The following is a 27,237-nucleotide window of genomic DNA, read 5'->3' on the forward strand; positions in this document are numbered from 1 at the left end:
TAAGTCACACAGAAAAAGAAACATCATAAGATATCAGTAATACACGGAATGTAAACTTGGCTACACAGGAACTGAATTACAGAACAGAACAGGGTCTCAAATTTAGAAAACCAACTTATGCTTGCTTAAGGGTAAAGGTGAGTTAGGGTGCTGCATAAAACCAGAGATTGAAATGAGCACAGATAAAGTTCCTTAAGTCAAATATGGAATAGACAAGAGCTACTCCTTGCTCAACGAAATGGACTCAACACCGCATATTAAACGCCTATGAATGTACCTGACTAGTAAGTATCTTAAAACCTATGGATTGCTATGTCTCCAAAAGAGAATCAAGCGTGTGTACAGGGGCATAAACGCAGCAGTGATAGGATTGGAGAGGTTCGGTGAGCAAATGAAGACCCTTTGAAGTCATATTGCATGGTACCCATTACACGGGTCTCAACTCTCCAGGTTTAAGGTATTCTTCCTTCAGCTAAAACATGCATGTGGAACCCAAGTATGATCAACCATGTGAACGGGAGACGTGTTCAAATATGTCTCAGTTTTCGTACCCTGGTACTCGTGTGCAACATTCCAGACGCTTTACTAACACTCTCCCGACTTGGAGAGTCAGCGCCTTTAACCTCCTGTTTGGCCCAGTTTGCAATTTCTGCGGAAGATGAACAGGAATAGCGAGAACCAATGAGAGGCTAGCTGGAGGTGTCTGGACGGGCAAATTTAACTCTCATTTCCCACCAGGAAGAGGAAATAACCAAAGGCTCAGCGTGCCGTGCCGGAACTAGATTAGGGCCTGAAGCCATCCTGCGGTGTTGCGGCCAGGTCACAAGAAAGCGAGTTGAAGAAAGGAGCTCAGGGGCACTGTAATTCACAAACCTGCAGAGTTATAAATGACAGCTATCGTCCAAAAATAAACTGAAGTAAGGCTGCCAAGAGGACTTGAAAGCGGGGCAGAATTGCAGGAAACCGATTTCAGGAGGTAGACTGGAATTGCATTGAAAGCATAGGAAAAGAGGCAGAACGTCCACAATGATGCACTTGGCCAAAAAGGGCGTATGCGTTTTTTCCTGAATATATTCAGGAAAAAACGCATACGCCCTTTTTGGCCAACCAAGCAAGCTTGCAAAGGAAATCTGCACTACAATGAAGTCTCACTTCCCCCCGGTCAAAAGGGCCATCTGAAAAAAGTGTAAAATCCAGAAAGGCAGGACAGGCCATGGAGAACTGGGAGCCTTGTTATGCTGATGGGCGGGATGTAAATTGCCAACAACCACTCAGGAGAAGTGTATGGTGTTTCCTGAAACATCTAAAAAACAAAGCAACAGAGCCTAGGGCACTGCCACTTATGGTCCTATAGCTTAGGGAAATTAAAATCAAAAAGACACAGCCACCCCAAAGTTTGGGACGCCTCTGTTTACAAGAACCTCGTTTACAGTACAAGTTCAACATCGCAGAAAGTGAAAAATGGATAAAGAAGTTGTGGTATTTACTTACAAAGCAATATCACTCAGCAATGAATTCTATGTCATCAGGCCCTTAGCAGCACAATGAGTGGATTCAGGTATGATGATTCTAACTGAAATAAGTCACACAGAAAAAGAAACATCATAAGATATCAGTAATACACGGAATGTAAACTTGGCTACACAGGAACTGAATTACAGAACAGAACAGGGTCTCAAATTTAGAAAACCAACTTATGCTTGCTTAAGGGGAAAGGTGAGTTGGGGTGCTGCATAAAACCAGAGATTGAAATGAGCACAGATAAAGTTCCTTAAGCCAAATATGGAATAGACAAGAGTTACTCCTTGCTCAACGAAATGGACTCAACACCGCATATTAAACGCCTAAGAATGTACCTGACTAGTAAGTATCTTAAAACCTATGGATTGCTATGTCTCCGAAAGAGAATCAAGCATGTGTACAGGGGCATAAACGCAGCAGTGATAGGATTGGAGAGGTTCGGTGAGCAAATGAAGACCCTTTGAAGTCATATTGCATGGTACCCATTCCACGGGTTTCAACTACCCAGGTTTTAGGTATTCTTCCTTCAGCTAAAACATGCATGTGGAACCCAAGTATGATCAACCATGTGAACGGGAGACGTGTTCAAATATGTCTCAGTTTTCCTCCCCTGGTACTCGGGTGCAACATTCCAGACGCTTTACTAACACTCTCCCGACTTGGAGAGTCAGTCCCTTTAACCTCCTGTTTGGCCCAGTTTGCAATTTCTGCGGAAGATGAACAGGAATAGCGAGAACCAATGAGAGGCTAGCTGGAGGTGTCTGGACGGGCAAATTTAACTCTCATTTCCCACCAGGAAGAGGAAATAACCAAAGGCTCAGCGTGCTGTACCGGAACCAGATTAGGGCCTGAAGCCATCCTGCGGTGTTGCGGCCAGCTCAAAAGAAAGCGAGTTGAAGAAAGGAGCCCAGGGGCACTGTAATTCACAAACCTGCAGAGTTATAAATGACAGCTATCGTCCAAAAATACAATGAAGTAAGGCTGCCAAGAGGACTTGAAAGCGGGGCAGAATTGCAGGAAACCGATTTCAGGAGGTAGACTGGAATTGCATTGAAAGCATAGGAAAAGAGGCAGAACGTCCACAATGATGCACTTGGCCAAAAAGGGCGTATGCGTTTTTTCCTGAATATATTCAGGAAAAAACGCATACGCCCTTTTTGGCCAACCAAGCAAGCTTGCAAAGGAAATCTGCACTACAATGAAGTCTCACTTCCCCCCGGTCAAAAGGGCCATCTGAAAAAAGTGTAAAATCCAGAAAGGCAGGACAGGCCATGGAGAACTGGGAGCCTTGTTATGCTGATGGGCGGGATGTAAATTGCCAACAACCACTCGGGAGAAGTATATGGTGTTTCCTGAAACATCTAAAAAACAAAGCAACAGAACCTAGGGCACTTCCACTTATGGTCCTATAGCTTAGGGAAATTAAAATCAAAAAGATACAGCCACCCCAAAGTTTGGAACGGCTCTGTTTACAAGAACCTCGTTTACAGTACAAGTTCAACATCGCAGAAAGTGAAAAATGGATAAAGAAGTTGTGGTATTTACTTACAAAGCAATATCACTCAGCAATGAATTCTATGTCATCAGGCCCTTAGCAGCACAATGAGTGGATTCAGGTATGATGATTCTAACTGAAATAAGTCACACAGAAAAAGAAACATCATAAGATATCAGTAATACACGGAATGTAAACTTGGCTACACAGGAACTGAATTCCAAAACAGAACAGGGTCTCAAATTTAGAAAACCAACTTATGCTTGCTTAAGGGTAAAGGTGAGTTGGGGTGCTGCATAAAACCAGAGATTGAAATGAGCACAGATAAAGTTCCTTAAGTCAAATAAGGAATAGACAAGAGCTACTCCTTGCTCAACGAAACGGACTCAACACCGCATATTAAACGCCTAAGAATGTACCTGACTAGTAAGTGTCTTAAAAACCAATGATTGCTATGTCTCCGAAAGAGAATCAAGCATGTGTACAGGGTCATAAACACAGCAGTGATAGGATTGGAGAGGTTCGGTGAGCAAATGAAGACCCTTTGAAGTCATATTGCATGGTACCCATTCCACGGGTTTCAGCTACCCAGGTTTAAGGTATTCTTCCTTCAGCTAAAACATGCATGTGGAACCTAGAGTATGATCAACCATGTGATCGGGAGACGTGTTCAAATATGTCTCAGTTTTCCTCCCCTGGTACTCGGGTGCAACATTCCAGACGCTTTACTAACACTCTCCCCACTTGGAGAGTCAGTCCCTTTAACCTCCTGTTTGGCCCAGTTTGCAATTTCTGCGGAAGATGAACAGGAATAGCGAGAACCAATGAGAGGCTAGCTGGAGGTGTCTGGACGGGCAAATTTAACTCTCATTTCCCACCAGGAAGAGGAATTAACCAAAGGCTCAGCATGCCGGGCCGGAACCAGATTAGGGCCTGAAGCCATCCTGCAGTGTTGCGGCCAGGTCACAAGAAAGCGAGTTGAAGAAAGGAGCTCAGGGGCACTGTAATTCACAAACCTGCAGAGTTATAAATGACAGCTATCATCGAAAAATAGACTGAAGTAAGGCTGCCAAGAGGACTTGAAAGCGGGGCAGAATTGCAGGAAACCGATTTCAGGAGGTAGACTGGAATTGCATTGAAAGCATAGGAAAAGAGGCAGAAGGTCCACAATGATGCACTTGGCCAAAAAGGGCGTATGCGTTTTTTCCTGAATATATTCAGGAAAAAACGCATACGCCCTTTTTGGCCAACCAAGCAAGCTTGCAAAGGAAATCTGCACTACAATGAAGTCTCACTTCCCCCGGTCAAAAGGGCCATCTGAAAAAAGTGTAAAATCCAGAAAGGCAGGACAGGCCATGGAGAACTGGGAGCCTTGTTATGCTGATGGGCGGGATGTAAATTGCCAACAGACACTCGGGAGAATTGTATGGTGTTTCCTGAAACATCTAAAAAACAAAGCAACAGAGCCTAGGGCACTGCCACTTATGGTCCTATAGCTTAGGGAAATTAAAATCAAAAAGACACAGCCACCCCAAAGTTTGGGACGCCTCTGTTTACAAGAACCTCGTTTACAGTACAAGTTCAACATCGCAGAAAGTGAAAAATGGATAAAGAAGTTGTGGTATTTACTTACAAAGCAATATCACTCAGCAATGAAATCTGTGTCATCAGGCCCTTAGCAGCACAATGAGTGGATTCAGGTATGATGATTCTAACTGAAATAAGTCACACAGAAAAAGAAACATCATAAGATATCAGTAATACACGGAATGTAAACTTGGCTACACAGGAACTGAATTACAGAACAGAACAGGGTCTCAAATTTAGAAAACCAACTTATGCTTGCTTCAGGGTAAAGGTGAGTTGGGGTGCTGCATAAAACCAGAGATTGAAATGAGCACAGATAAAGTTCCTTAAGTCAAATATGGAATAGACAAGAGCTACTCCTTGCTCAACGAAATGGACTCAACACCGCATATTAAACGCCTAAGAATGTACCTGACTAGTAAGTATCGTAAAACCTATGGATTGCTATGTCTCCGAAAGAGAATCAAGCATGTGTACAGGGGCATAAACGCAGCAGTGATAGGATTGGAGAGGTTCGGTGAGCAAATGAAGACCCTTTGAAGTCATATTGCATGGTACCCATTCCACAGGTCTCAACTCTCCAGGTTTAAGGTATTCTTCCTTCAGCTAAAACATGCATGTGGAACCCAAGTATGATCAACCATGTGAACGGGAGACGTGTTCAAATATGTCTCAGTTTTCCTCCCCTGGTACTCGGGTGCAACATTCCAGACGCTTTACTAACACTCTCCCCACTTGGAGAGTCAGCGCCTTTAACCTCCTGTTTGGCCCAGTTTGCAATTTCTGCGGAAGATGAACAGGAATAGCGAGAACCAATGAGAGACTAGCTGGAGGTGTCTGGACGGGCAAATTTAACTCTCATTTCCCACCAGGAAGAGGAATTAACCAAAGGCTCAGCGTGCCGTGCCGGAACCAGATTAGGGCCTGAAGCCATCCTGCGGTGTTGCGGCCAGGTCACAAGAAAGCGAGTTGAAGAAAGGAGCTCAGGGGCACTGTAATTCACAAACCTGCAGAGTTATAAATGACAGCTATCGTCCAAAAATAAACTGAAGTAAGGCTGCCAAGAGGACTTGAAAGCGGGGCAGAATTGCAGGAAACCGATTTCAGGAGGTAGACTGGAATTGCATTGAAAGCATAGGAAAAGAGGCAGAACGTCCACAATGATGCACTTGGCCAAAAAGGGCGTATGCGTTTTTTCCTGAATATATTCAGGAGAAAACGCATACGCCCTTTTTGGCCAACCAAGCAAGCTTGCAAAAGAAATCTGCACTACAATGAAGTCTCACTTTCCCCCGGTCAAAAGGGCCATCTGAATAAAGTGTAAAATCCAGAAAGGCAGGACAGGCCATGGAGAACTGGGAGCCTTGTTATGCTGATGGGCGGGATGTAAATTGCCAACAACCACTCGGGAGAAGTGTATGGTGTTTCCTGAAACATCTAAAAAACAAAGCAACAGAGCCTAGGGCACTTCCACTTATGGTCCTATAGCTTAGGGAAATTAAAATCAAAAAGACACAGCCACCCCAAACTTTGGGACGCCTCTATTTACAAGAACCTCGTTTACCGTACAAGTTCAACATCGCAGAAAGTGAAAAATGGATAAAGAAGTTGTGGTATTTACTTACAAAGCAATATCACTCAGCAATGAATTCTATGTCATCAGGCCCTTAGCAGCACAATGAGTGGATTCAGGTATGATGATTCTAACTGAAATAAGTCACACAGAAAAAGAAACATCATAAGATATCAGTAATACACGGAATGGAAACTTGGCTACACAGGAACTGAATTACAGAACAGAACAGGGTCTCAAATTTAGAAAACCAACTTATGCTTGCTTAAGGGGAAAGGTGAGTTGGGGTGCTGCATAAAACCAGAGATTGAAATGAGCACAGATAAAGTTCCTTAAGCCAAATATGGAATAGACAAGAGCTACTCCTTGCTCAACGAAATGGACTCAACACCGCATATTAAACGCCTAAGAATGTACCTGACTAGTAAGTATCTTAAAACCTATGGATTGCTATGTCTCCGAAAGAGAATCAAGCATGTGTACAGGGGCATAAACGCAGCAGTGATAGGATTGGAGAGGTTCGGTGAGCAAATGAAGACCCTTTGAAGTCATATTGCATGGTACCCATTCCACGGGTTTCAACTACCCAGGTTTTAGGTATTCTTCCTTCAGCTAAAACATGCATGTGGAACCCAAGTATGATCAACCATGTGAACGGGAGACGTGTTCAAATATGTCTCAGTTTTCCTCCCCTGGTACTCGGGTGCAACATTCCAGACGCTTTACTAACACTCTCCCCACTTGGAGAGTCAGCGCCTTTAACCTCCTGTTTGGCTCAGTTTGCAATTTCTGCGGAAGATGAACAGGAATAGCGAGAACCAATGAGAGGCTAGCTGGAGGTGTCTGGACGGGCAAATTTAACTCTCATTTCCCACCAGGAAGAGGAAATAACCAAAGGCTCAGCGTGCCGTACCGGAACCAGATTAGGGCCTGAAGCCATCCTGCGGTGTTGCGGCCAGGTCACAAGAAAGCGAGTTGAAGAAAGGAGCTCAGGGGCACTGTAATTCACAAACCTGCAGAGTTATAAATGACAGCTATCGTCCAAAAATAGACTGAAGTAAGGCTGCCAAGAGGACTTGAAAGCGGGGCAGAATTGCAGGAAACCGATTTCAGGAGGTAGACTGGAATTGCATTGAAAGCATAGGAAAAGACGCAGAACGTCCACAATGATGCACTTGGCCAAAAAGGGCGTATGCGTTTTTTCCTGAATATATTCAGGAAAAAACGCATACGCCCTTTTTGGCCAACCAAGCAAGCTTGCAAAGGAAATCTGCACTACAATGAAGTCTCACTTCCCCCCGGTCAAAAGGGCCATCTGAAAAAAGTGTAAAATCCAGAAAGGCAGGACAGGCCATGGAGAACTGGGAGCCTTGTTATGCTCATGGGCGGGATGTAAATTGCCAACAGACACTTGGGAGAAGTGTATGGTGTTTCCTGAAACATCTAAAAAACAAAGCAACAGAGCCTAGGGCACTGCCACTTATGGTCCTATAGCTTAGGGAAATTAAAATCAAAAAGACACAGCCACCCCAAAGTTTGGGACGCCTCTGTTTACAAGAACCTCGTTTACAGTACAAGTTCAACATCGCAGAAAGTGAAAAATGGATAAAGAAGTTGTGGTATTTACTTACAAAGCAATATCACTCAGCAATGAAATCTATGTCATCAGGCCCTTAGCATCACAATGAGTGGATTCAGGTATGATGATTCTAACTGAAATAAGTCACACAGAAAAAGAAACATCATAAGATATCAGTAATACACGGAATGGAAACTTGGCTACACAGGAACTGAATTACAGAACAGAACAGGGTCTCAAATTTAGAAAACCAACTTATGCTTGCTTAAGGGTAAAGGTGAGTTGGGGTGCTGCATAAAACCAGAGATTGGAATGAGCACACATAAAGTTCCCTAAGTCAAATACGGAATAGACAAGAGCTACTCCTTGCTCAACGAAATGGACTCAACACCGCATATTAAACGCCTAAGAATGTACCTGACTAGTAAGTATCGTAAAACCTATGGATTGCTATGTCTCCAAAAGAGAATCAAGCATGTGTACAGGGGCATAAACGCAGCAGTGATAGGATTGGAGAGTTTCGGTGAGCAAATGAAGACCCTTTGAAGTCATATTGCATGGTACCCATTACACGGGTCTTAACTCTCCAGGTTTAAGGTATTCTTCCTTCAGCTAAAACATGCATGTGGAACCCAAGTATGATCAACCATGTGAACGGGAGACGTGTTCAAATATGTCTCAGTTTTCCTCCCCTGGTACTCGGGTGCAACATTCCAGACGCTTTACTAACACTCTCCCCACTTGGAGAGTCAGCGCCTTTAACCTCCTGTTTGGCCCAGTTTGCAATTTCTGCGGAAGATGAACAGGAATAGCGAGAACCAATGAGAGGCTAGCTGAAGGTGTCTGGACGGGCAAATTTAACTCTCATTTCCCACCAGGAAGAGGAAATAACCAAAGGCTCAGCGTGCCGTACCGGAACCAGATTAGGGCCTGAAGCCATCCTGCGGTGTTGCGGCCAGGTCACAAGAAAGCAAGTTGAAGAAAGGAGCTCAGGGGCACTGTAATTCACAAACCTGCAGAGTTATAAATGACAGCTATCGTCCAAAAATAGACTGAAGTAAGGCTGCCAAGAGGACTTGAAAGCGCGGCAGAATTGCAGGAAACCGATTTCAGGAGGTAGACTGGAATTGCATTGAAAGCATAGGAAAAGAGGCAGAACGTCCACAATGATGCACTTGGCCAAAAAGGGCGTATGCGTTTTTTCCTGAATATATTCAGGAAAAAACGCATACGCCCTTTTTGGCCAACCAAGCAAGCTTGCAAAGGAAATCTGCACTACAATGAAGTCTCAGTTCCCCCCGGTCAAAAGGGCCATCTGAAAAAAGTGTAAAATCCAGAAAGGCAGGACAGGCCATGGAGAACTGGGAGCCTTGTTATGCTGATGGGCGGGATGTAAATTGCCAACAACCACTCGGGAGAAGTGTATGGTGTTTCCTGAAACATCTAAAAAACAAAGCAACAGAACCTAGGGCACTTCCACTTATGGTCCTATAGCTTAGGGAAATTAAAATCAAAAAGACACAGGCACCCCAAAGTTTGGAACGGCTCTGTTTACAAGAACCTCGTTTACAGTACAAGTTCAACATCGCAGAAAGTGAAAAATGGATAAAGAAGTTGTGGTATTTACTTACAAAGCAATATCACTCAGCAATGAAATCTGTGTCATCAGGCCCTTAGCAGCACAATCAGTGGATTCAGGTATGATGACTCTAACTGAAATAAGTCACACAGAAAAAGAAACATCATAAGATATCACTAATACACGGAATGTAAACTTGGCTACACAGGAACTGAATTCCAAAACAGAACAGGGTCTCAAATTTAGAAAACCAACTTATGCTTGCTTAAGGGTAAAGGTGAGTTGGGGTGCTGCATAAAACCAGAGATTGAAATGAGCACAGATAAAGTTCCTTAAGTCAAATATGGAATAGACAAGAGCTACTCCTTGCTCAACGAAATGGACTCAACACCGCATATTAAACGCCTAAGAATGTACCTGACTAGTAAGTGTCGTAAAACCTATGGATTGCTATGTCTCCAAAAGAGAATCAAGCATGTGTACAGGGGCATAAACGCAGCAGTGATAGGATTGGAGAGGTTCGGTGAGCAAATGAAGACCCTTTGAAGTCATATTGCATGGTACCCATTACACGGGTCTCAACTCTCCAGGTTTAAGGTATTTTTCCTTCAGCTAAAACATGCATGTGGAACCCAAGTATGATCAACCATGTGAACGGGAGACGTGTTCAAATATGTCTCAGTTTTCCTCCCCTGGTACTCGGGTGCAACATTCCAGACGCTTTACTAACACTCTCCCCACTTGGAGAGTCAGCGCCTTTAACCTCCTGTTTGGCCCAGTTTGAAATTTCTGCGGAAGATGAACAGGAATAGCGAGAACCAATGAGAGGCTAGCTGGAGGTGTCTGGACGGGCAAATTTAACTCTCATTTCCCACCAGGAAGAGGAAATAACCAAAGGCTCAGCGTGCCGTACCGGAACCAGATTAGGGCCTGAAGCCATCCTGCGGTGTTGCGGCCAGCTCAAAAGAAAGCGAGTTGAAGAAAGGAGCTCAGGGGCACTGTAATTCACAAACCTGCAGAGTTATAAATGACAGCTATCGTCCAAAAATAGACTGAAGTAAGGCTGCCAAGAGGACTTGAAAGCGGGGCAGAATTGCAGGAAACCGATTTCAGGAGGTAGACTGGAATTGCATTGAAAGCATAGGAAAACAGGCAGAACGTCCACAATGATGCACTTGGCCAAAAAGTGCGTATGCGTTTTTTCCTGAATATATTCAGGAAAAAACGCATACGCCCTTTTTGGCCAACCAAGCAAGCTTGCAAAGGAAATCTGCACTACAATGAAGTCTCACTTCCCCCCGGTCAAAAGGGCCATCTGAAAAAAGTGTAAAATCCAGAAAGGCAACAGGCCATTGAGAACTGGGAGCCTTGTTATGCTGATGGGCGGGATGTAAATTGCCAACAGACACTTGGGAGAAGTGTATGGTGTTTCCTGAAACATCTAAAAAACAAAGCAACAGAGCCTAGGGCACTTCCACTTATGGTCCTATAGCTTAGGGAAATTAAAATCAAAAAGACACAGCCACCCCAAAGTTTGGGACGCCTCTGTTTACAAGAACCTCGTTTACAGTACAAGTTCAACATCTCAGAAAGTGAAAAATGGATAAAGAAGTTTTGGTATTTACTTACAAAGCAATATCACTCAGCAATGAATTCTATGTCATCAGGCCCTTAGCAGCACAATGAGTGGATTCAGGTATGATGATTCTAACTGAAATAAGTCACACAGAAAAAGAAACATCATAAGATATCAGTAATACACGGAATGTAAACTTGGCTACACAGGAACTGAATTACAGAACAGAACAGGGTCTCAAATTTAGAAAACCAACTTATGCTTGCTTAAGGGGAAAGGTGAGTTGGGGTGCTGCATAAAACCAGAGATTGAAATGAGCACAGATAAAGTTCCTTAAGCCAAATATGGAATAGACAAGAGCTACTCCTTGCTCAACGAAATGGACTCAACACCGCATATTAAACGCCTAGGAATGTACCTGTCTAGTAAGTATCTTAAAACCTATGGATTGCTATGTCTCCGAAAGAGAATCAAGCATGTGTACAGGGGCATAAACGCAGCAGTGATAGGATTGGAGAGGTTCGGTGAGCAAATGAAGACCCTTTGAAGTCATATTGCATGGTACCCATTCCACGGGTTTCAACTACCCAGGTTTAAGGTATTCTTCCTTCAGCTAAAACATGCATGTGGAACCTAGAGTATGATCAACCATGTGATCGGGAGACGTGTTCAAATATGTCTCAGTTTTCCTCCCCTGGTACTCAGGTGCAACATTCCAGACGCTTTACTAACACTCTCCCCACTTGGAGAGTCAGTCCCTTTAACCTCCTGTTTGGCCCAGTTTGCAATTTCTGCGGAAGATGAACAGGAATAGCGAGAACCAATGAGAGGCTAGCTGGAGGTGTCTGGACGGGCAAATTTAACTCTAATTTCCCACCAGGAAGAGGAATTAACCAAAGGCTCAGCATGCCGGGCCGGAACCAGATTAGGGCCTGAAGCCATCCTGCAGTGTTGCGGCCAGGTCACAAGAAAGCGAGTTGAAGAAAGGAGCTCAGGGGCACTGTAATTCACAAACCTGCAGAGTTATAAATGACAGCTATCGTCCAAAAATAGACTGAAGTAAGGCTGCCAAGAGGACTTGAAAGCGCGGCAGAATTGCAGGAAACCGATTTCAGGAGGTAGACTGGAATTGCATTGAAAGCATAGGAAAAGAGGCAGAACGTCCACAATGATGCACTTGGCCAAAAAGGGCGTATGCGTTTTTTCCTGAATATATTCAGGAAAAAACGCATACGCCCTTTTTGGCCAACCAAGCAAGCTTGCAAAGGAAATCTGCACTACAATGAAGTCTCACTTCCCCCCGGTCAAAAGGGCCATCTGAAAAAAGTGTAAAATCCAGAAAGGCAGGACAGGCCATGGAGAACTGGGAGCCTTGTTATGCTGATGGGCGGGATGTAAATTGCCAACAACCACTCGAGAGAAGTGTATGGTGTTTCCTGAAACATCTAAAAAACAAAGCAACAGAACCTAGGGCACTGCCACTTATGGTCCTATAGCTTAGGGAAATTAAAATCAAAAAGACACAGCCACGCCAAAGTTTGGAACGGCTCTGTTTACAAGAACCTCGTTTACAGTACAAGTTCAACATCGCAGAAAGTGAAAAATGGATAAAGAAGTTGTGGTATTTACTTACAAAGCAATATCACTCAGCAATGAAATCTGTGTCATCAGGCCCTTAGCATCACAATGAGTGGATTCAGGTATGATGATTCTAACTGAAATAAGTCACACAGAAAAAGAAACATCATAAGATATCAGTAATACACGGAATGGAAACTTGGCTACACAGGAACTGAATTACAGAACAGAACAGGGTCTCAAATTTAGAAAACCAACTTATTCTTGCTTAAGGGTAAAGGTGAGTTGGGGTGCTGCATAAAACCAGAGATTGAAATGAGCACAGATAAAGTTCCTTAAGTCAAATATGGAATAGACAAGAGCTACTCCTTGCTCAACGAAATGGACTCAACACCCCATATTAAACGCCTAAGAATGTACCTGACTAGTAAGTATCTTAAAACCTATGGATTGCTATGTCTCCGAAAGAGAATCAAGCATGTGTACAGGGGCATAAACGCAGCAGTGATAGGATTGGAGAGGTTCGGTGAGCAAATGAAGACCCTTTGAAGTCATATTGTATGGTACCCATTCCACGGGTTTCAACTACCCAGGTTTAAGGTATTCTTCCTTCAGCTAAAACATGCATGTGGAACCTAGAGTATGATCAACCATGTGATCGGGAGACGTGTTCAAATATGTCTCAGTTTTCCTCCCCTGGTACTCGGGTGCAACATTCCAGACGCTTTACTAACACTCTCCCCACTTGGAGAGTCAGTCCCTTTAACCTCCTGTTTGGCCCAGTTTGCAATTTCTGCGGAAGATGAACAGGAATAGCGAGAACCAATGAGAGGCTAGCTGGAGGTGTCTGGACGGGCAAATTTAACTCTCATTTCCCACCAGGAAGAGGAATTAACCAAAGGCTCAGCATGCCGGGCCGGAACCAGATTAGGGCCTGAAGCCATCCTGCGGTGTTGCGGCCAGGTCACAAGAAAGCGAGTTGAAGAAAGGAGCTCAGGGGCACTGTAATTCACAAACCTGCAGAGTTATAAATGACAGCTATCGTCCAAAAATAGACTGAAGTAAGGCTGCCAAGAGGACTTGAAAGCGGGGCAGAATTGCAGGAAACCGATTTCAGGAGGTAGACTGGAATTGCATTGAAAGCATAGGAAAAGAGGCAGAACGTCCACAATGATGCACTTGGCCAAAAAGGGCGTATGCGTTTTTTCCTGAATATATTCAGGAGAAAACGCATACGCCCTTTTTGGCCAACCAAGCAAGCTTGCAAAGGAAATCTGCACTACAATGAAGTCTCACTTCCCCCCGGTCAAAAGGGCCATCTGAAAAAAGTGTAAAATCCAGAAAGGCAGGACAGGCCATGGAGAACTGGGAGCCTTGTTATGCTGATGGGCGGGATGTAAATTGCCAACAACCACTCGAGAGAAGTGTATGGTGTTTCCTGAAACATCTAAAAAACAAAGCAACAGAACCTAGGGCACTGCCACTTATGGTCCTATAGCTTAGGGAAATTAAAATCAAAAAGACACAGCCACGCCAAAGTTTGGAACGGCTCTGTTTACAAGAACCTCGTTTACAGTACAAGTTCAACATCGCAGAAAGTGAAAAATGGATAAGGAAGTTGTGGTATTTACTTACAAAGCAATATCACTCAGCAATGAAATCTGTGTCATCAGGCCCTTAGCAGCACAATGAGTGGATTCAGGTATGATGATTCTAACTGAAATAAGTCACACAGAAAAAGAAACATCATAAGATATCAGTAATACACGGAATGGAAACTTGGCTACACAGGAACTGAATTACAGAACAGAACAGGGTCTCAAATTTAGAAAACCAACTTATGCTTGCTTAAGGGTAAAGGTGAGTTGGGGTGCTGCATAAAACCAGAGATTGGAATGAGCACACATAAAGTTCCCTAAGTCAAATACGGAATAGACAAGAGCTACTCCTTGCTCAACGAAATGGACTCAACACCGCATATTAAACGCCTAAGAATGTACCTGACTAGTAAGTATCGTAAAACCTATGGATTGCTATGTCTCCAAAAGAGAATCAAGCATGTGTACAGGGGCATAAACGCAGCAGTGATAGGATTGGAGAGGTTCGGTGAGCAAATGAAGACCCTTTGAAGTCATATTGCATGGTACCCATTACACGGGTCTTAACTCTCCAGGTTTAAGGTATTCTTCCTTCAGCTAAAACATGCATGTGGAACCCAAGTATGATCAACCATGTGAACGGGAGACGTGTTCAAATATGTCTCAGTTTTCCTCCCCTGGTACTCGGGTGCAACATTCCAGACGCTTTACTAACACACTCCCCACTTGGAGAGTCAGCGCCTTTAACCTCCTGTTTGGCCCAGTTTGCAATTTCTGCGGAAGATGAACAGGAATAGCGAGAACCAATGAGAGGCTAGCTGAAGGTGTCTGGACGGGCAAATTTAACTCTCATTTCCCACCAGGAAGAGGAAATAACCAAAGGCTCAGCGTGCCGTACCGGAACCAGATTAGGGCCTGAAGCCATCCTGCGGTGTTGCGGCCAGGTCACAAGAAAGCAAGTTGAAGAAAGGAGCTCAGGGGCACTGTAATTCACAAACCTGCAGAGTTATAAATGACAGCTATCGTCCAAAAATAGACTGAAGTAAGGCTGCCAAGAGGACTTGAAAGCGGGGCAGAATTGCAGGAAACCGATTTCAGGAGGTAGACTGGAATTGCATTGAAAGCATAGGAAAAGAGGCAGAACGTCCACAATGATGCACTTGGCCAAAAAGGGCGTATGCGTTTTTTCCTGAATATATTCAGGAAAAAACGCATACGCCCTTTTTGGCCAACCAAGCAAGCTTGCAAAGGAAATCTGCACTACAATGAAGTCTCACTTCCCCCCGGTCAAAAGGGCCATCTGAAAAAAGTGTAAAATCCAGAAAGGCAGGACAGGCCATGGAGAACTGGGAGCCTTGTTATGCTGATGGGCGGGATGTAAATTGCCAACAACCACTCGGGAGAAGTGTATGGTGTTTCCTGAAACATCTAAAAAACAAAGCAACAGAACCTAGGGCACTTCCACTTATGGTCCTATAGCTTAGGGAAATTAAAATCAAAAAGACACAGGCACCCCAAAGTTTGGAACGGCTCTGTTTACAAGAACCTCGTTTACAGTACAAGTTCAACATCGCAGAAAGTGAAAAATGGATAAAGAAGTTGTGGTATTTACTTACAAAGCAATATCACTCAGCAATGAAATCTATATCATAAGGCCCTTAGCATCACAATGAGTGGATTCAGGTATGATGATTCTAACTGAAATAAGTCACACAGAAAAAAAACATCATAAGATATCAGTAATACACGGAATGGAAACTTGGCTACACAGGAACTGAATTACAGAACAGAACAGGGTCTCAAATTTAGAAAACCAACTTATGCTTGCTTAAGGGGAAAGGTGAGTTGGGGTGCTGCATAAAACCAGAGATTGAAATGAGCACAGATAAAGTTCCTTAAGTCAAATATGGAATAGACAAGAGCTACTCCTTGCTCAACGAAATGGACTCAACACCGCATATTAAACGCCTAAGAATGTACCTGACTAGTAAGTATCGTAAAACCTATGGATTGCTATGTCTCCAAAAGAGAATCAAGCATGTGTACAGGGGCATAAACGCAGCAGTGATAGGATTGGAGAGGTTCGGTGAGCAAATGAACACCCTTTGAAGTCATATTGCATGGTACCCATTACACGGGTCTCAACTCTCCAGGTTTAAGGTATTCTTCCTTCAGCTAAAACATGTATGTGGAACCCAAGTATGATCAACCATGTGAACGGGAGACGTGTTCAAATGTGTCTCAGTTTTCCTCCCCTGGTACTCGGGTGCAACATTCCAGATGCTTTACTAACACTCTCCCCACTTGGAGAGTCAGCGCCTTTAACCTCCTGTTTGGCTCAGTTTGCAATTTCTGCGAAAGATGAACAGGAATAGCGAGAACCAATGAGAGACTAGCTGGAGGTGTCTGGACGGGCAAATTTAACCCTCATTTCCCACCAAGAAAAGGAAATAATGAAAGGCTCAGCATGCCGTGCCGGAACCAGATTAGGGCCTGAAGCCATCCTGCGGTGTTGCGGCCAGGTAACAAGAAAGCAAGTTGAAGAAAGGAGCTCAGGGGCACTGTAATTCACAAACCTGCAGAGTTATAAATGACAGCTATCGTCCAAAAATAGACTGAAGTAAGGCTGCCAAGAGGACTTGAAAGCGGGGCAGAATTGCAGGAAACCGATTTCAGGAGGTAGACTGGAATTGCATTGAAAGCATAGGAAAAGAGGCAGAACGTCCACAATGATGCACTTGGCCAAAAAGGGCGTATGCGTTTTTTCCTGAATATATTCAGGAAAAAACGCATACGCCCTTTTTGGCCAACCAAGCAAGCTTGCAAAGGAAATCTGCACTACAATGAAGTCTCACTTCCCCCCGGTCAAAAGGGCCATCTGAAGAAAGTGTAAAATCCAGAAAGGCAGGACAGACCATGGAGAACTGGGAGCCTTGTTATGCTGATGGGCGGGATGTAAATTGCCAACAACCACTCGGGAGAAGTGTATGGTGTTTCCTGAAACATCTAAAAAACAAAGCAACAGAACCTAGGGCACTTCCACTTATGGTCCTATAGCTTAGGGAAATTAAAATCAAAAAGACACAGCCACCCCAAAGTTTGGAACGGCTCTGTTTACAAGAACCTCGTTTACAGTACAAGTTCAACATCGCAGAAAGTGAAAAATGGATAAAGAAGTTGTGGTATTTACTTACAAAGCAATATCACTCAGCAATGAAATCTGTGTCATCAGGTCCTTAGCAGCACAATGAGTGGATTCAGGTATGATGATTCTAACTGAAATAAGTCACACAGAAAAAGAAACATCATAAGATATCAGTAATACACGGAATGTAAACTTGACTACACAGGAACTGAATTACAGAACAGAACAGGGTCTCAAATTTAGAAAACCAACTTATTCTTGCTTAAGGGTAAAGGTGAGTTGGGGTGCTGCATAAAACCAGAGATTGAAATGAGCACAGATAAAGTTCCTTAAGCCAAATATGGAATAGACAAGAGCTACTCATTGCTCAACGAAATGGACTCAACACCCCATATTAAACGCCTAAGAATGTACCTGACTAGTAAGTATCTTAAAACCTATGGATTGCTATGTCTCCGAAAGAGAATCAAGCATGTGTACAGGGGCATAAACGCAGCAGTGATAGGATTGGAGAGGTTCGGTGAGCAAATGAAGACCCTTTGAAGTCATATTGCATGGTACCCATTCCACGGGTTTCAACTACCCAGGTTTAAGGTATTCTTCCTTCAGCTAAAACATGCATGTGGAACCTAGAGTATGATCAACCATGTGATCGGGAGACGTGTTCAAATATGTCTCAGTTTTCCTCCCCTGGTACTCGGGTGCAACATTCCAGACTCTTTACTAACACTCTCCCCACTTGGAGAGTCAGCGCCTTTAACCTCCTGTTTGGCCCAGTTTGCAATTTCTGCGGAAGATGAACAGGAATAGCGAGAACCAATGAGAGGCTAGCTGGAGGTGTCTGGACGGGCAAATTTAACTCTCATTTCCCACCAGGAAGAGGAATTAACCAAAGGCTCAGCATGCCGGGCCGGAACCAGATTAGGGCCTGAAGCCATCCTGCGGTGTTGCGGCCAGGTCACAAGAAAGCGAGTTGAAGAAAGGAGCTCAGGGGCACTGTAATTCACAAACCTGCAGAGTTATAAATGACAGCTATCGTCCAAAAATAGACTGAAGTAAGGCTGCCAAGAGGACTTGAAAGCGGGGCAGAATTGCAGGAAACCGATTTCAGGAGGTAGACTGGAATTGCATTGAAAGCATAGGAAAAGAGGCAGAACGTCCACAATGATGCACTTGGCCAAAAAGGGCGTATGCGTTTTTTCTGAATATATTCAGGAAAAAACGCATACGCCCTTTTTGGCCAACCAAGCAAGCTTGCAAAGGAAATTTGCACTACAATGAAGTCTCACTTCCCCCCGGTCAAAAGGGCCATCTGAAAAAAGTGTAAAATCCAGAAAGGCAACAGGCCATTGAGAACTGGGAGCCTTGTTATGCTGATGGGCGGGATGTAAATTGCCAACAGACACTTGGGAGAAGTGTATGGTGTTTCCTGAAACATCTAAAAAACAAAGCAACAGAGCCTAGGGCACTTCCACTTATGGTCCTATAGCTTAGGGAAATTAAAATCAAAAAGACACAGCCACCCCAAAGTTTGGAACGACTCTGTTTAAAAGAACCTCGTTTACAGTACAAGTTCAACATCGCAGAAAGTGAAAAATGGATAAAGAAGTTGTGGTATACACTTACAAAGCAATAACACTCAGCAATGAAATCTATGTCATCAGGCCCTTAGCAGCACAATGAGTGGATTCAGGTATGATGATTCTAACTGAAATAAGTCACACAGAAAAAGAAACATCATAAGATATCAGTAATACACGGAATGGAAACTTGGCTACACAGGAACTGAATTACAGAACAGAACAGGGTCTCAAATTTAGAAAAACAACTTATGCTTGCTTAAGGGTAAAGGTGAGTTGGGGTGCTGCATAAAACCAGAGATTGAAATGAGCACAGATAAAGTTCCTTAAGCCAAATATGGAATAGACAAGAGCTACTCCTTGCTCAACAAAATGGACTCAACACCGCATATTAAACGCCTAAGAATGTACCTGACTAGTAAGTATCGTAAAACCTATGGATTGCTATGTCTCCAAAAGAGAATCAAGCATGTGTACAGGGGCATAAACGCAGCAGTGATAGGATTGGAGAGGTTCGGTGAGCAAATGAAGACCCTTTGAAGTCATATTGCATGGTACCCATTACACGGGTCTCAACTCTCCAGGTTTAAGGTATTCTTCCTTCAGCTAAAACATGCATGTGGAACCCAAGTATGATCAACCATGTGAACGGGAGACGTGTTCAAATATGTCTCAGTTTTCCTCCCCTGGTACTCGGGTGCAACATTCCAGACGCTTTACTAACACTCTCCCCACTTGGAGAGTCAGCGCCTTTAACCTCCTGTTTGGCCCAGTTTGCAATTTCTGCGGAAGATGAACAGGAATAGCGAGAACCAATGAGAGGCTAGCTGGAGGTGTCTGGACGGGCAAATTTAACTCTCATTTCCCACCAGGAAGAGGAATTAACCAAAGGCTCAGCATGCCGGGCCGGAACCAGATTAGGGCCTGAAGCCATCCTGCGGTGTTGCGGCCAGGTCACAAGAAAGCGAGTTGAAGAAAGGAGCTCAGGGGCACTGTAATTCACAAACCTGCAGAGTTATAAATGACAGCTATCGTCCAAAAATAGACTGAAGTAAGGCTGCCAAGAGGACTTGAAAGCGGGGCAGAATTGCAGGAAACCGATTTCAGGAGGTAGACTGGAATTGCATTGAAAGCATAGGAAAAGAGGCAGAACGTCCACAATGATGCACTTGGCCAAAAAGGGCGTATGCGTTTTTTCTGAATATATTCAGGAAAAAACGCATACGCCCTTTTTGGCCAACCAAGCAAGCTTGCAAAGGAAATTTGCACTACAATGAAGTCTCACTTCCCCCCGGTCAAAAGGGCCATCTGAAAAAAGTGTAAAATCCAGAAAGGCAACAGGCCATTGAGAACTGGGAACCTTGTTATGCTGATGGGCGGGATGTAAATTGCCAACAGACACTTGGGAGAAGTGTATGGTGTTTCCTGAAACATCTAAAAAACAAAGCAACAGAGCCTAGGGCACTTCCACTTATGGTCCTATAGCTTAGGGAAATTAAAATCAAAAAGACACAGCCACCCCAAAGTTTGGAACGGCTCTGTTTAAAAGAACCTCGTTTACAGTACAAGTTCAACATCGCAGAAAGTGAAAAATGGATAAAGAAGTTGTGGTATACACTTACAAAGCAATAACACTCAGCAATGAAATCTATGTCATCAGGCCCTTAGCAGCACAATGAGTGGATTCAGGTATGATGATTCTAACTGAAATAAGTCACACAGAAAAAGAAACATCATAAGATATCAGTAATACACGGAATGTAAACTTGGCTACACAGGAACTGAATTACAGAACAGAACAGGGTCTCAAATTTAGAAAACCAACTTATGCTTGCTTAAGGGTAAAGGTGAGTTGGGGTGCTGCATAAAACCAGAGATTGAAATGAGCACAGATAAAGTTCCTTAAGCCAAATATGGAATAGACAAGAGCTACTCCTTGCTCAACGAAATGGACTCAACACCGCATATTAAACGCCTAAGAATGTACCTGACTTGTAAGTATCTTAAAACCTATGGATTGCTATGTCTCCAAAAGAGAATCAAGCATGTGTACAGGGGCATAAACGCAGCAGTGATAGTATTGGAGAGGTTCGGTGAGCAAATGAAGACCCTTTGAAGTCATATTGCATGGTACCCATTCCACGGGTTTCAACTACCCAGGTTTAAGGTATTCTTCCTTCAGCTAAAACATGCATGTGGAACCTAGAGTATGATCAACCATGTGATCGGGAGACGTGTTCAAATATGTCTCAGTTTTCCTCCCCTGGTACTCGGGTGCAACATTCCAGACGCTTTACTAACACTCTCCCCACTTGGAGAGTCAGTCCCTTTAACCTCCTGTTTGGCCCAGTTTGCAATTTCTGCGGAAGATGAACAGGAATAGCGAGAACCAATGAGAGGCTAGCTGGAGGTGTCTGGACGGGCAAATTTAACTCTCATTTCCCACCAGGAAGAGGAATTAACCAAAGGCTCAGCATGCCGGGCCGGAACCAGATTAGGGCCTGAAGCCATCCTGCGGTGTTGCGGCCAGGTCACAAGAAAGCGAGTTGAAGAAAGGAGCTCAGGGGCACTGTAATTCACAAACCTGCAGAGTTATAAATGACAGCTATCGTCCAAAAATAGACTGAAGTAAGGCTGCCAAGAGGACTTGAAAGCGGGGCAGAATTGCAGGAAACCGATTTCAGGAGGTAGACTGGAATTGCATTGAAAGCATAGGAAAAGAGGCAGAACGTCCACAATGATGCACTTGGCCAAAAAGGGCGTATGCGTTTTTTCCTGAATATATTCAGGAAAAAACGCATACACGCTTTTTGGCCAACCAAGCAAGCTTGCAAAGGAAATCTGCACTACAATGAAGTCTCACTTCCCCCCGGTCAAAAGGGCCATCTGAAAAAAGTGTAAAATCCAGAAAGGCAACAGGCCATTGAGAACTGGGAACCTTGTTATGCTGATGGGCGGGATGTAAATTGCCAACAGACACTTGGGAGAAGTGTATGGTGTTTCCTGAAACATCTAAAAAACAAAGCAACAGAGCCTAGGGCACTTCCACTTATGGTCCTATAGATTAGGGAAATTAAAATCAAAAAGACACAGCCACCCCAAAGTTTGGAATGGCTCTGTTTAAAAGAACCTCGTTTACAGTACAAGTTCAACATCGCAGAAAGTGAAAAATGGATAAAGAAGTTGTGGTATACACTTACAAAGCAATAACACTCAGCAATGAAATCTATGTCATCAGGCCCTTAGCAGCACAATGAGTGGATTCAGGTATGATGATTCTAACTGAAATAAGTCACACAGAAAAAGAAACATCATAAGATATCAGTAATACACGGAATGGAAACTTGGCTACACAGGAACTGAATTACAGAACAGAACAGGGTCTCAAATTTAGAAAAACAACTTATGCTTGCTTAAGGGTAAAGGTGAGTTGGGGTGCTGCATAAAACCAGAGATTGAAATGAGCACAGATAAAGTTCCTTAAGCCAAATATGGAATAGACAAGAGCTACTCCTTGCTCAACAAAATGGACTCAACACCGCATATTAAACGCCTAAGAATGTACCTGACTAGTAAGTATCGTAAAACCTATGGATTGCTATGTCTCCAAAAGAGAATCAAGCATGTGTACAGGGGCATAAACGCAGCAGTGATAGGATTGGAGAGGTTCGGTGAGCAAATGAAGACCCTTTGAAGTCATATTGCATGGTACCCATTACACGGGTCTCAACTCTCCAGGTTTAAGGTATTCTTCCTTCAGCTAAAACATGCATGTGGAACCCAAGTATGATCAACCATGTGAACGGGAGACGTGTTCAAATATGTCTCAGTTTTCCTCCCCTGGTACTCGGGTGCAACATTCCAGACGCTTTACTAACACTCTCCCCACTTGGAGAGTCAGCGCCTTTAACCTCCTGTTTGGCCCAGTTTGCAATTTCTGCGGAAGATGAACAGCAATAGCGAGAACCAATGAGAGGCTAGCTGGAGGTGTCTGGACGGGCAAATTTAACTCTCATTTCCCACCAGGAAGAGGAATTAACCAAAGGCTCAGCATGCCGGGCCGGAACCAGATTAGGGCCTGAAGCCATCTTGCGGTGTTGCGGCCAGGTCACAAGAAAGCGAGTTGAAGAAAGGAGCTCAGGGGCACTGTAATTCACAAACCTGCAGAGTTATAAATGACAGCTATCGTCCAAAAATAGACTGAAGTAAGGCTGCCAAGAGGACTTGAAAGCGGGGCAGAATCGCAGGAAACCGATTTCAGGAGGTAGACTGGAATTGCATTGAAAGCATAGGAAAAGAGGCAGAACGTCCACAATGATGCACTTGGCCAAAAAGGGCGTATGCGTTTTTTCCTGAATATATTCAGGAAAAAACGCATACGCCCTTTTTGGCCAACCAAGCAAGCTTGCAAAGGAAATCTGCACTACAATGAAGTCTCACTTCCCCCCGGTCAAAAGGGCCATCTGAAAAAAGTGTAAAATCCAGAAAGGCAACAGGCCATTGAGAACTGGGAGCCTTGTTATGCTGATGGGCGGGATGTAAATTGCCAACAGACACCTGGGAGAAGTGTATGGTGTTTCCTGAAACATCTAAAAAACAAAGCAACAGAGCCTAGGGCACTGCCACTTATGGTCCTATAGCTTAGGGAAATTAAAATCAAAAAGACACAGCCACCCCAAAGTTTGGAACGGCTCTGTTTAAAAGAACCTCGTTTACAGTACAAGTTCAACATCGCAGAAAGTGAAAAATGGATAAAGAAGTTGTGGTATTCACTTACAAAGCAATATCACTCAGCAATGAAATCTATGTCATCAGGCCCTTAGCAGCACAATGAGTGGATTCAGGTATGATGATTCTAACTGAAATAAGTCACACAGAAAAAGAAACATCATAAGATATCAGTAATACACGGAATGGAAACTTGGCTACACAGGAACTGAATTACAGAACAGAACAGGGTCTCAAATTTAGAAAAACAACTTATGCTTGCTTAAGGGTAAAGGTGAGTTGGGGTGCTGCATAAAACCAGAGATTGAAATGAGCACAGATAAAGTTCCTTAAGCCAAATATGGAATAGACAAGAGCTACTCCTTGCTCAACGAAATGGACTCAACACCGCATATTAAACGCCTAAGAATGTACCTGACTTGTAAGTATCTTAAAACCTATGGATTGCTATGTCTCCGAAAGAGAATCAAGCATGTGTACAGGGGCATAAACGCAGCAGTGATAGGATTGGAGAGGTGCGGTGAGCAAATGAAGACCCTTTGAAGTCATATTGCATGGTACCCATTCCACGGGTTTCAACTACCCAGGTTTAAGGTATTCTTCCTTCAGCTAAAACATGCATGTGGAACCTAGAGTATGATCAACCATGTGATCGGGAGACGTGTTCAAATATGTCTCAGTTTTCCTCCCCTGGTACTCGGGTGCAACATTCCAGACGCTTTACTAACACTCTCCCCACTTGGAGAGTCAGTCCCTTTAACCTCCTGTTTGGCCCAGTTTGCAATTTCTGCGGAAGATGAACAGGAATAGCGAGAACCAATGAGAGGCTAGCTGGAGGTGTCTGGACGGGCAAATTTAACTCTCATTTCCCACCAGGAAGAGGAATTAACCAAAGGCTCAGCATGCCGGGCCGGAACCAGATTAGGGCCTGAAGCCATCCTGCGGTGTTGCGGCCAGGTCACAAGAAAGCGAGTTGAAGAAAGGAGCTCAGGGGCACTGTAATTCACAAACCTGCAGAGTTATAAATGACAGCTATCGTCCAAAAATAGACTGAAGTAAGGCTGCCAAGAGGACTTGAAAGCGGGGCAGAATTGCAGGAAACCGATTTCAGGAGGTAGACTGGAATTGCATTGAAAGCATAGGAAAAGAGGCAGAACGTCCACAATGATGCACTTGGCCAAAAAGGGCGTATGCGTTTTTTCCTGAATATATTCAGGAAAAAACGCATACGCCCTTTTTGGCCAACCAAGCAAGCTTGCAAAGGAAATCTGCACTACAATGAAGTCTCACTTCCCCCCGGTCAAAAGGGCCATCTGAAAAAAGTGTAAAATCCAGAAAGGCAGGACAGGCCATGGAGAACTGGGAGCCTTGTTATGCTGATGGGCGGGATGTAAATTGCCAACAGACACTTGGGAGAAGTGTATGGTGTTTCCTGAAACATCTAAAAAACAAAGCAACAGAGCCTAGGGCACTGCCACTTATGGTCCTATAGCTTAGGGAAATTAAAATCAAAAAGACACCGCCACCCCAAAGTTTGGGACGCCTCTGTTTACAAGAACCTCGTTTACAGTACAAGTTCAACATCGCAGAAAGTGAAAAATGGATAAAGAATTTGTGGTATTTACTTACAAAGCAATATCACTCAGCAATGAAATCTATGTCATCAGGCCCTTAGCATCACAATGAGTGGATTCAGGTATGATGATTCTAACTGAAATAAGTCACACAGAAAAAAAACATCATAAGATATCAGTAATACACGGAATGTAAACTTGGCTACACAGGAACTGAATTACAGAACAGAACAGGGTCTCAAATTTAGAAAACCAACTTATGCTTGCTTAAGGGTAAAGGTGAGTTGGGGTGCTGCATAAAACCAGAGATTGAAATGAGCACAGATAAAGTTCCTTAAGTCAAATATGGAATAGACAAGAGCTACTCCTTGCTCAACGAAATGGACTCAACACCGCATATTAAACGACTAAGAATGTACGTGACTAGTAAGTATCGTAAAACCTATGGATTGCTATGTCTCCAAAAGAGAATCAAGCATGTGTACAGGGGCATAAACGCAGCAGTGATAGGATTGGAGAGGTTCGGTGAGCAAATGAAGACCCTTTGAAGTCATATTGCATGGTACCCATTACACGGGTCTCAACTCTCCAGGTTTAAGGTATTCTTCCTTCAGCTAAAACATGTATGTGGAACCCAAGTATGATCAACCATGTGAACGGGAGACGTGTTCAAATATGTCTCAGTTTTCCTCCCCTGGTACTCGGGTGCAACATTCCAGACGCTTTACTAACACTCTCCCCACTTGGAGAGTCAGCGCCTTTAACCTCCTGTTTGGCCCAGTTTGCAATTTCTGCGGAAGATGAACAGGAATAGCGAGAACCAATGAGAGGCTAGCTGGATGTGTCCGCACGGGCATATTTAACTCTAATTTCCCACCAGGAAGAGGAATTAACCAAAGGCTCAGCATGCCGGGTCGGAACCAGATTAGGGCCTGAAGCCATCCTGCGGTGTTGCGGCCAGGTCACAAGAAAGCGAGTTGAAGAAAGGAGCTCAGGGGCACTGCAATTCACAAACCTGCAGAGTTATAAATGACAGCTATCGTCCAAAAATAGACTGAAGTAAGGCTGCCAAGAGGACTTGAAAGCGGGGCAGAATTGCAGGAAACCGATTTCAGGAGGTAGACTGGAATTGCATTGAAAGCATAGGAAAAGAGGCAGAACGCCCACAATGATGCACTTGGCCAAAAAGGGCGTATGCGTTTTTTCCTGAATATATTCAGGAAAAAACGCATACGCCCTTTTAAGCCAACCAAGCAAGCTTGCAAAGGAAATCTGCACTACAATGAAGTCTCACTTCCCCCCGGTCAAAAGGGCCATCTGAAAAAAGTGTAAAATCCAGAAAGGTAGGACAGGCCATGGAGAACTGGGAGCCTTGTTATGCTGATGGGCGGGATGTAAATTGCCAACAGACACTCGGGAGAAGTGTATGGTGTTTCCTGAAACATCTAAAAAACAAAGCAACAGAGCCTAGGGCACTGCCACTTATGGTCCTATAGCTTAGGGAAATTAAAATCAAAAAGACACAGCCACCCCAAAGTTTGGGACGCCTCTGTTTACAAGAACCTCGTTTACAGTACAAGTTCAACATCGCAGAAAGTGAAAAATGGATAAAGAAGTTGTGGTATTTACTTACAAAGCAATATCACTCAGCAATGAAATCTATGTCATCAGGCCCTTAGCATCACAATGAGTGGATTCAGGTATGATGATGCTAACTGAAATAAGTCACACAGAAAAAGAAACATCATAAGATATCAGTAATACACGGAATGGAAACTTGGCTACACAGGAACTGAATTACAGAACAGAACAGGGTCTCAAATTTAGAAAACCAACTTATGCTTGCTTAAGGGTAAAGGTGAGTTGGGGTGCTGCATAAAACCAGAGATTGAAATGAGCACAGATAAAGTTCCTTAAGTCAAATATGGAATAGACAAGAGCTACTCCTTGCTCAACGAAATGGACTCAACACCGCATATTAAACGCCTAAGAATGTACCTGACTAGTAAGTATTGTAAAACCTATGGATTGCTATGTCTCCGAAAGAGAATCAAGCATGTGTACAGGGGCATAAATGCAGCAGTGATAGGATTGGAGAGGTTCGGTGAGCAAATGAAGACCCTT

At 43.8% G+C, this 27,237-nt stretch overlaps 1 long non-coding RNA gene across 6 annotated transcripts in view; it reads right to left on the reverse strand.

Moving 5' to 3' along the window:
• LOC307181470 overlaps nucleotides 1-27,237 on the reverse strand; it is a 1,536,115-nt gene that overhangs the window by 118,741 nt on the left and 1,390,137 nt on the right. The window lies entirely within an intron of this gene.

This window comes from Stenella coeruleoalba, assembly GCF_951394435.1.
Source record: "Stenella coeruleoalba genome assembly, contig: scaffold_28, whole genome shotgun sequence".
Taxonomy (NCBI): Eukaryota; Metazoa; Chordata; class Mammalia; order Artiodactyla; family Delphinidae; genus Stenella; species Stenella coeruleoalba.